We start from the raw sequence: 8,132 nt of genomic DNA, 5'->3' as shown, positions 1-8,132 counted from the left end.
GGAAGAATTAGTAAATAATGTGAAAATTACTCCAGATTTATACTTACTGAAAACCCACAATAGAGTATCCAGTAGTGGGTGACATCTGAGAGCAACTCACTCAGAAGTGTCTTAACTCTGAAAATGGGTAGAAAATAATACCTAGACATGTACCTAGCAGCAGTGATTAAAGTGGTCTGAAACAAGTGTGTAAGTGTGTGTGTGTGTGTGTCAGGGAGGTGTGGAGAGGGTCTCATCACCCCCACATCTGTCTGTTACCTGCCCAGCAATTAATTCTTCCCCAACCCTCAAATTAGTCCCATCCCTACCCCCACCTGTTCTACCTCTCCCCAACCTCACCTCTGCAGCTCCTGGGGTTCTTCACACCCCTCTCAAGTCTGGGGGGCAGCAACAGGGTCTCCTTGCCCCACTTCCCAGGTGGGGTGTTGCAGGGAGGAGGAAAGGGGAAGAGCAGAGGAGTCATTCCTCCTTGCTAATGGGAAGGAGAGGAGGGAGCAGGTCTAACCTGAGCTGCCGGTGTCTTTTTGCTCCTTTCTCCCCCCTACCTTGCTGAGAGAATGGTGTTGGGTTGCTGAGGAGAGGGGGAGGGAGCTCAGCTTGCTTCCTACAGCAGCTCTACTTAGGAGGTGGACAAGTGAGGAAAGAGGCTAGGAAGATGGGGTTTTCCTCGGGTGGGACTGAAATGTGTCCTGAATGATCCAGCTCGCGTCTTTGAAATCTAACCTCTTGGATCTGTGACCCTTTAAACCCCACCTAGCAGAGAGACAACCTGTGTCAAACTACCATTCCAAACCCTGCCCCCTGGCCTATGTCTTTGGATCTCTGTGTACGGGTACCTTTCATCCCAAGCATTGGCAACCTAGGAGTGGGGCAAGGCCCTGGGAGGCCAATCCTAGTTTTGGTCAAATAGCCAAGTATTAGTTCTTGATCCACAGTCTGTCTGCACTGGTCTACGCACTCTGTTGGGTGGGTCTGGTTAATATCTTAGCTGCACTATTCACGCTCAGTTATCTCCTCAAGATATGCTCTGGGCCCCTGGTCATTGGAGCAGATATCTAACTTCAATGGAGTTAAAAAAAAAATGAGACCATTAGATCACTTAGCCTGACATGTATGTCGCAAGCCATTAATTGCTACCCAGTTATCCCTGTATGGAGCCCAATAACTTATGCAACATCTGCTCTGTTTCCCCCCTCCAATTCTGTGTGTTACCAGGCCAGATCGACACTTCGTTAAGCCTCCTTTTCCCTGAACTCCCGTACTCAGCTCAGCTGGTGTAGCTTAATGTTCACTTTGTTTCTTGGCCTTGTGTTAGGCTTCTATCTCCTGCTATTTCCCTGAAGGTATGAAGGAGAGATCAGACAAACGATTCTCTCTCTAAAGACCTCAAAACTCTACCAAGTCTGGCTGCTTCTCCCTGCGCTCAGATTTAAAACCAGCAAGTCAGGTTGTGGAGAGTGAAGACAGGCTGTCCTCGATCCCTGAGGAGAAACTGATGTTTGTCTCCAAACCTCTGCACAACTCTGCCCTCACCTGTATCTCTCTGCTTTCATTTCTTAATACTTACCCTGTGCCCCTTTCGTTCGCCTAATTAAACCCCACTTCTGACCTCTTTTTCTCGTCCTTTTCTTGCTGTTATCTTCTTGCCTTCTTCCATGCTGCAGTGTATGCCCGGGCCGCTGTTGCAGTGAACTAGAAGCCCACCCTCTCTCTTCACCTTCCTCCTCAAAACTCAGTAACTTAAACCCCACGTACACTAACCCACCCATCTGTTTTATTAAAGTGAGTGGTGAGAAAAGGGAATGCTCTAAAATTGACCCCACACACACCCCTGTCCCCACCCCCACCCCCACCCCAGGTTTCCTCGTGGATTTGGGGTTGTCTTTTTGCTTAGACTGTAACCTCCTTCTGCCAGAGACTGTCATCTTCTGTGTCTTGTGATGCTTGCACACATGAATAACAATAATGGATACCTTAGACTGGGTATTTCCTGATTGTTTACAGAAACTTTTGGGAGATATGAGCTTTTACTCTCTCTCTTCCCATGCATTCTCTTGAGTCAGAAATTTGTTCCAAATTCTCTTGCATGAGACCTTTCCCAGGGTGCCTGGACATGTGTAAACCCTCGGTCTTTTTTCTTCTTTTAGTGACACTTGACATCCCCTGGAATATAGACAAGTTTTCCTAATTTCTCAGCCCTGAACATTCTTGGGCATAAATTACACTGATTCTCAACAATTACCAGATATTAGTAATTGAAAGAACTTTGGCATTTAAAAAATGGTGTTTAGATGCCGAGATAAACCTGGCGGAACATTTCAGTGCTACCTTTCCAAAAGTTTGCAAGATATTCCTGGCTTGCTGCACATTACATAACAGAGCCATTAAACATGGAGAATCTTTAGAAAGAAAGGCAGGGATTATTGTTAAATCTCAATGATGAATTAACTGAGGCTGACGAGATACATTTTGCAGAAAGAATGAACCAAGTCTTTTCTAGAGAAAGGAGCACTATCAGGGCTGCTTTGGGAATGGCGACACTCTTTAAGATAAGTAAAAATAAATGTGGCCCTACATTTTTTTTCTCTTGTAATGATTTCTTGGTTCAGAACAAAGAAATGTTGTTTACATTTTGACATATATGCTTTTCATGGGCACCCCCAGACATTTTTCACATGGTACGCACATCTGAACCTCTCTCACTTAGACTGAAAATGTGACGGAGGCACTGCCGGGCCAAGTTTCAATGAGTGGCATTATGATCACAGCACCAGTCATGTTTGGAGGCCCTCTCAGTGGAGGGGGGGCCTACCCATATGTAATGTGCGTACGGCTGCAGGGACCACTCCTGTTCTTGTTGACCAAAACCAGCCCCAGGACCAGGGCTGGCTCTGGCTTTTTTGCCGCCCTAGGCAAAAAAGCCACCCGCTGCTCCCCCCCCCCCCACCAGCGTGGCAGGGGAGGGTGCTGAGCCCGGCCGCGGGCCTGCAATCCCCAGCCGGAGCGAGGGCAGCGAGCCCGCCGCGGCTCAGCTCTCCCCGGCAGCCAGAGCGCCGGGAGGAGGGCGGCGAGCCCGGCCGGGGCCCTCCGCTCTCCCCGACCAGCTGGAGCGCCGGAGGGAGGGCGGCGAGCCCAGTCACGGCCCCGCTGTCGGGCCGGAGCGCTCCGCCACGCCGCCCCCCTCCAGGCGCCGCCCCAAGCACATGCTTGGTGGGCTGGTGCCTGGATCCAGCCCTGCCCAGGACCAATCTCTGGGGCACTCCGCTTGATACCGTCTGCCAACTAGATATCGAGCCGTTGATCACTATGTACAGGATGAATGGAGAACCACTGCAGAAGGTCCCTTATCAGGTGGGGAGAGCAGCATGTCAGAAAAGAGCTTGTCACTTTTCCACTTATAACTGCACTTAAATGACACCACGCATTTTAGGTCACAACCAAAGTAAGATGGCGCAATGATTTGGTACACAGCTTGGTGAGTAAAAATGTTGTGTTTTTTTCATATTTATATTTAGTCAGCTCACTGTTGAAAGCTTTCCAAACAGAAGGGGTCTGGGCACTAGCATAGTTCTACACTCTAACTTTGTGAAAGACTCCCATTGATCTTTATGGAAGCTCTACCCAAGGAATAATGGCAGAAGAACAGGGCCTTAACATCCTGCCTCGTACTCCTATTTCAGACCAAATTCTGCAACTGTGCAGTGGGATTTTTGGTTGCACAAGGAATTCAGAATCAGGCGCAAAGTGAGCCCATCCCCGGCCCTTTGCAGAGCATTCACACTCTTCCTTAGTGTCAGAGTTAGTAAAAACTGGGGAATGTTTTCCCAAATCACTTACATGACTTCCCATTACACTCTTGAAATTTCTGAAGATTTTTAGCCACCTCCCTTTTTGTGTACTTATAATCCCAAAATATTCTGAGTGAAGTCCATAATGAACCATGGGTGAAATCCTGCTGCAATGGAACTGGGTGGAAAAACTCCCATTGACATCAGTGGGGCCAGGATTTCACACCAGGCTCATTGACGGCTGGACCAGATTGTCAAGGAACATGGAGGACTCTCCATCACATGAAGTCTCTAAACCAAGACTGATGTCTTTCCATGAGAGATGTTTTAATTCAGCAATAAGTTATTGGACTTAACTTAGGAATCATTGGGTAAAATTTTCTGTCCTGTGTTATACAGGAAGCCAGACTAGATGATCATAATAGTCCCATCTCACCTTAAAATCTATGAATACATGACTGAGCTCTTCCTCCATCCTGGAAAGTGGTGAATCTGGAAAAGATTTGGCGGGCATGGTGGATAATCATCTCTAAGTGTAGCTCTTAGGGCAACACTGTAGACAAAAGGGATTACGTGATCCTTGGAGGCATAAACAGTGTGTCTCCAGTAGCAGTAGAAAGGTTATTTTACCTCTGTATTTGGTGCTGGTACGACTGCTACTGGGATACTATGTCCAGTTCTGGTGTCCACAATTCAAGATGGATGTTGATAAATTGGAGAGGGTTCAGAGAAGAGCCACAAGAATGATTAAAGGATTAATAAACATGCCTTATAGTGATAGTATTACAGAGCTCAATCTATTTACCTTAAAAGAGAAGGTTAAGGGAATGACTTGATTAGTCTGTACGTACCTACATGGACAACAAGTATTTGATAATTGGCTCTTCAAAGATATAACACTATCCAATGGCCGGAAGCCAAATTCAGATGGAAAATAAGACATAAATGAGGATAATGAACCATTGGAACAGTTTACCAAGGGTCATGATTGATTCTCCATCACTGGCAGTTTTTTATATAAAGCTTGGATTTAAAAAAAATATATGCTCTAGTTCAAACAAAATTGTTTTGGGAAAGTCCTATGGCCTGTGTCAGACATGACATCAAACTAGATGATCACGGTGGCCCCTTCTGGCCTTGGTATCCAGGAATCTAAATAGCTTATCCATTTTTTGTAAGATTTCCTTTTTCTTCATCAGAGAGATTTTATACCTTTTTTGTTCCCATTCTCTTGCTGGAAGACAAATCTAAGGCTGGTGACATTGCTGAATGGTGAATTAAGATTCGTTCTTCACCTCCGCTGCTCAACCTGGAATCATGTATGGGTGTCTCTCTTCCCTGCCCCACACTTGACTCCATGACACTTGTTGTGAGAGGGAGCAGAAGAAACTTCTCTGATAAATGGCTGGTATGTTTGGTGCTTGGACACCATTTCTAATGGCCATGTGTAGCAGGTTTCATTCCACTGGGACGCCTCCTTGTGGCTGGGTCTGGGGATCAGCTCTCGTCTGGTCTGGTGCCCCTTTCCATCACTTGCTCACCCTGCAGCTCTTCTTGCTCATCAGGACTTGGGGTGCTCTCTCTTCGTGACTCAGCCCAATGTCCAGGTAACTGTACAGTTTTCCCTTCTGGGGTATCAAAGCCCATCAATTAGCCTTTTTCAGTCCCTGGCTCTCCCACAGTTGTGGCCTATCAGATTAATTGGACCCTTCTGAGCCACCATAATCCCTTCAGGGCTCTGGTGTAGGGTGAACACCCCATCGTGCCTTGCAAAACGCCATGTCATAAACCAGGCATATTGAGATGCTTTCTTAACTTCAGAGATGCTATCCTGGGCCACCACTGATATAATGTGTAACAACCTTGAAGGCTGGGGGAGGGGAGAATACTGTACATTGGAGTGTGAATCGCATCTGATGTGTATTGAAAAGTCTAAAGATTTTTATAAACACATTAAAAAAATTCATAGTTGGTCTGTAAACATGAGTATATAAAGGGAACAAAAACCAGAGTAGAGGCCTAGTTTTCCCTCAAGGTCAGATTTATTAAGTGTAAATAAATCCCAGAAAAACTCTGTCTTGAGACTCTAAAAGCAACAGTGCTAAATCTTAAATACTTTCTGCAAGGTTAACATAATACGTGTAAATATTATGTTAAAGATTTCATGTCTTGTTTTGTACAGTAGTGAAAATTTCCTTCCAGGCTTTAGGTTTTCCACTAATTTCTTTCATATTAAATAGGAGTGGGCTGAAAAACTGCTGATCAGATCTTTTTACAAGTATTATCATAAGGCACTTTAAATGGATACAGAAAGGGGTTGGGTGGTGGCAGGGGTGGAGGGGTCCATGTGTTTTCCAAGACTGAAATGTTATGCGGGAGACTGATGTTCTTGTGGCATTAACACAAGAGTTTCAGAATGGGGCCAAAACAATAATAAATACTATAAAAAGATGTCATCCAAATTAAATACTGCATGATCAAGGGAAACTGGAGAGGTTGCAACTGAAGTTCAAAGTTTTACATGCAAGGTATCTCGAAAGTTAAGGAAATGGCTTGGGAAACATTTTTTGCTATTACTTATGTTGCGCGGACATAAAGTTCAGTGGAAATGTGTTAAGTATTTTCCTTGCATGAGCTCCCATGACTGGCTCAGGTAACAACCCTTGGAAGTAATGTACCTCTGTGGTAAACTGGGGAGCTAGTCTCAGAGCCACCCTTTCCCCTGTCCCAGGGCTCCTGGGGTCCAAAAGGTAGCAGAACTGATGCCGTACCATTGGGCAGGAGCACAGGCTATTGAGAGCAGGGCCGGCTCCAGGCACCAGAGGAGGAAACACGTGAAAACACAGTCCGGGTGGCTTTTTTTTTTTTTTTGCTTGAGGCGGCAAAAATGGTAAAGCCAGCCCTGATTGAGAGCTAGCACAAGGGGGGGTGTCTGCTAGTAATGGTAAGCTTTACCTGAAGCCACCACCCTGAGGGCCTCTGCAGGCTACCACAAAGTATGTGAAGCCTCCTTATATTAAGGTTTCTTGACACATGGCAAAGGCTTTGGCTACTGACTGTTTATGGTAATTAACTGTATAATTGTCTTAATTACTCTAGGACAATGTGTAGTCCCTGAACAATTTTTTTGTCAAATGCCCAAATGTATATGCATGCACTCCTAAGGTTATGCAGCTGAAATCGGAAAAAGGCAATAAATACCAAAGTTATGAATCCAATAGCAGTGCTAACTTGGCTGTCTTGCACATCACACCGATGATGGAACACGATGTATGGTAGAAATAGTACTACACTTTATCCAGAAAAACAGGCATGGAAGATACCCATGTGCAATAGGGCCTAGTTAATGGTCCTGTTAGAACCTGAACTTTAGCATTTTCTGACCGTTTATTTATTTTGTGAATATATCTGCAAAATCGCACCATTATAGTAACATGTGTAATTTGCATTTAATTACTCTCATCCAGAAAAAGTTGAATTAACATAGTCATCATGCATTTAATTTGATTGCTTTTTAAAAAGAGAAAAAGGGACTTACCTGTGGTTATCTGCAGTGTTGTCATAGCTGTGCTTGTCTCACCAACAGAAGTTGGTCCCATAAAAGATATTATCTCACCTACCTTGTCTATCTAATTAGCTGTGGTTTAGACATTTGCTAGCATTATGCCCCAATTCATTTTCAAAGTGCATTCCTCAGTGGAAGTGAATTGGGTGGAAGAAGGCTGTGTTCCCGTCTTTGCTATTTATTGTGTTTGGCTGGAGAAAGCTTTCTATCAGTTTACATTATTATGGCAGTATCATTGCTATGCAGAAAGAGAGAAACTAGGCACTTGATCCTGATGTTGTTACTCACTTGGGAACTTTATTCAAAGGAATTGTTCTACCGAAGAGTTTATTCATATGTATTCATCAAATAATTTGGACAAATCATTTTCAGCTATCCTTTCTTTGTAGTAATTGATTGGTCAACTCACACAGTGTTGCTTTTGTTCTCTCTCTGGATGAACAAAACTTTTAAAACTAGAGGCTTAATGGATGCAAGCATTTAAAAAAAACCCTTCTAGTACCTATTTTTGGACAAAATTAGTGCTATAATCTGAGTGAGTTTCACAAACATGGCATGTCTGAATAATCACAACACGACCCCACAAAATAATAGTGAACTGAATGCAGCAGTTGTATTTATAAAGGCCCTGATTCAGGACAGAACTCAAGCACATACTTGTGCAGTCCTGGAAACAGGATGGAATTAAGCATTTAATTTAGGTGATTTCCTAAATCAGGGACAAAAATATTTGTGAATCGGTTATTTGACCAGCTCCACTTTGGGATAACTTAACATTG

Source organism: Malaclemys terrapin, chromosome 5 (genome assembly GCF_027887155.1).
Source record: "Malaclemys terrapin pileata isolate rMalTer1 chromosome 5, rMalTer1.hap1, whole genome shotgun sequence".
Lineage (NCBI taxonomy): Eukaryota > Metazoa > Chordata > Testudines > Emydidae > Malaclemys > Malaclemys terrapin.
This window is presented reverse-complemented; position numbering follows the sequence as displayed.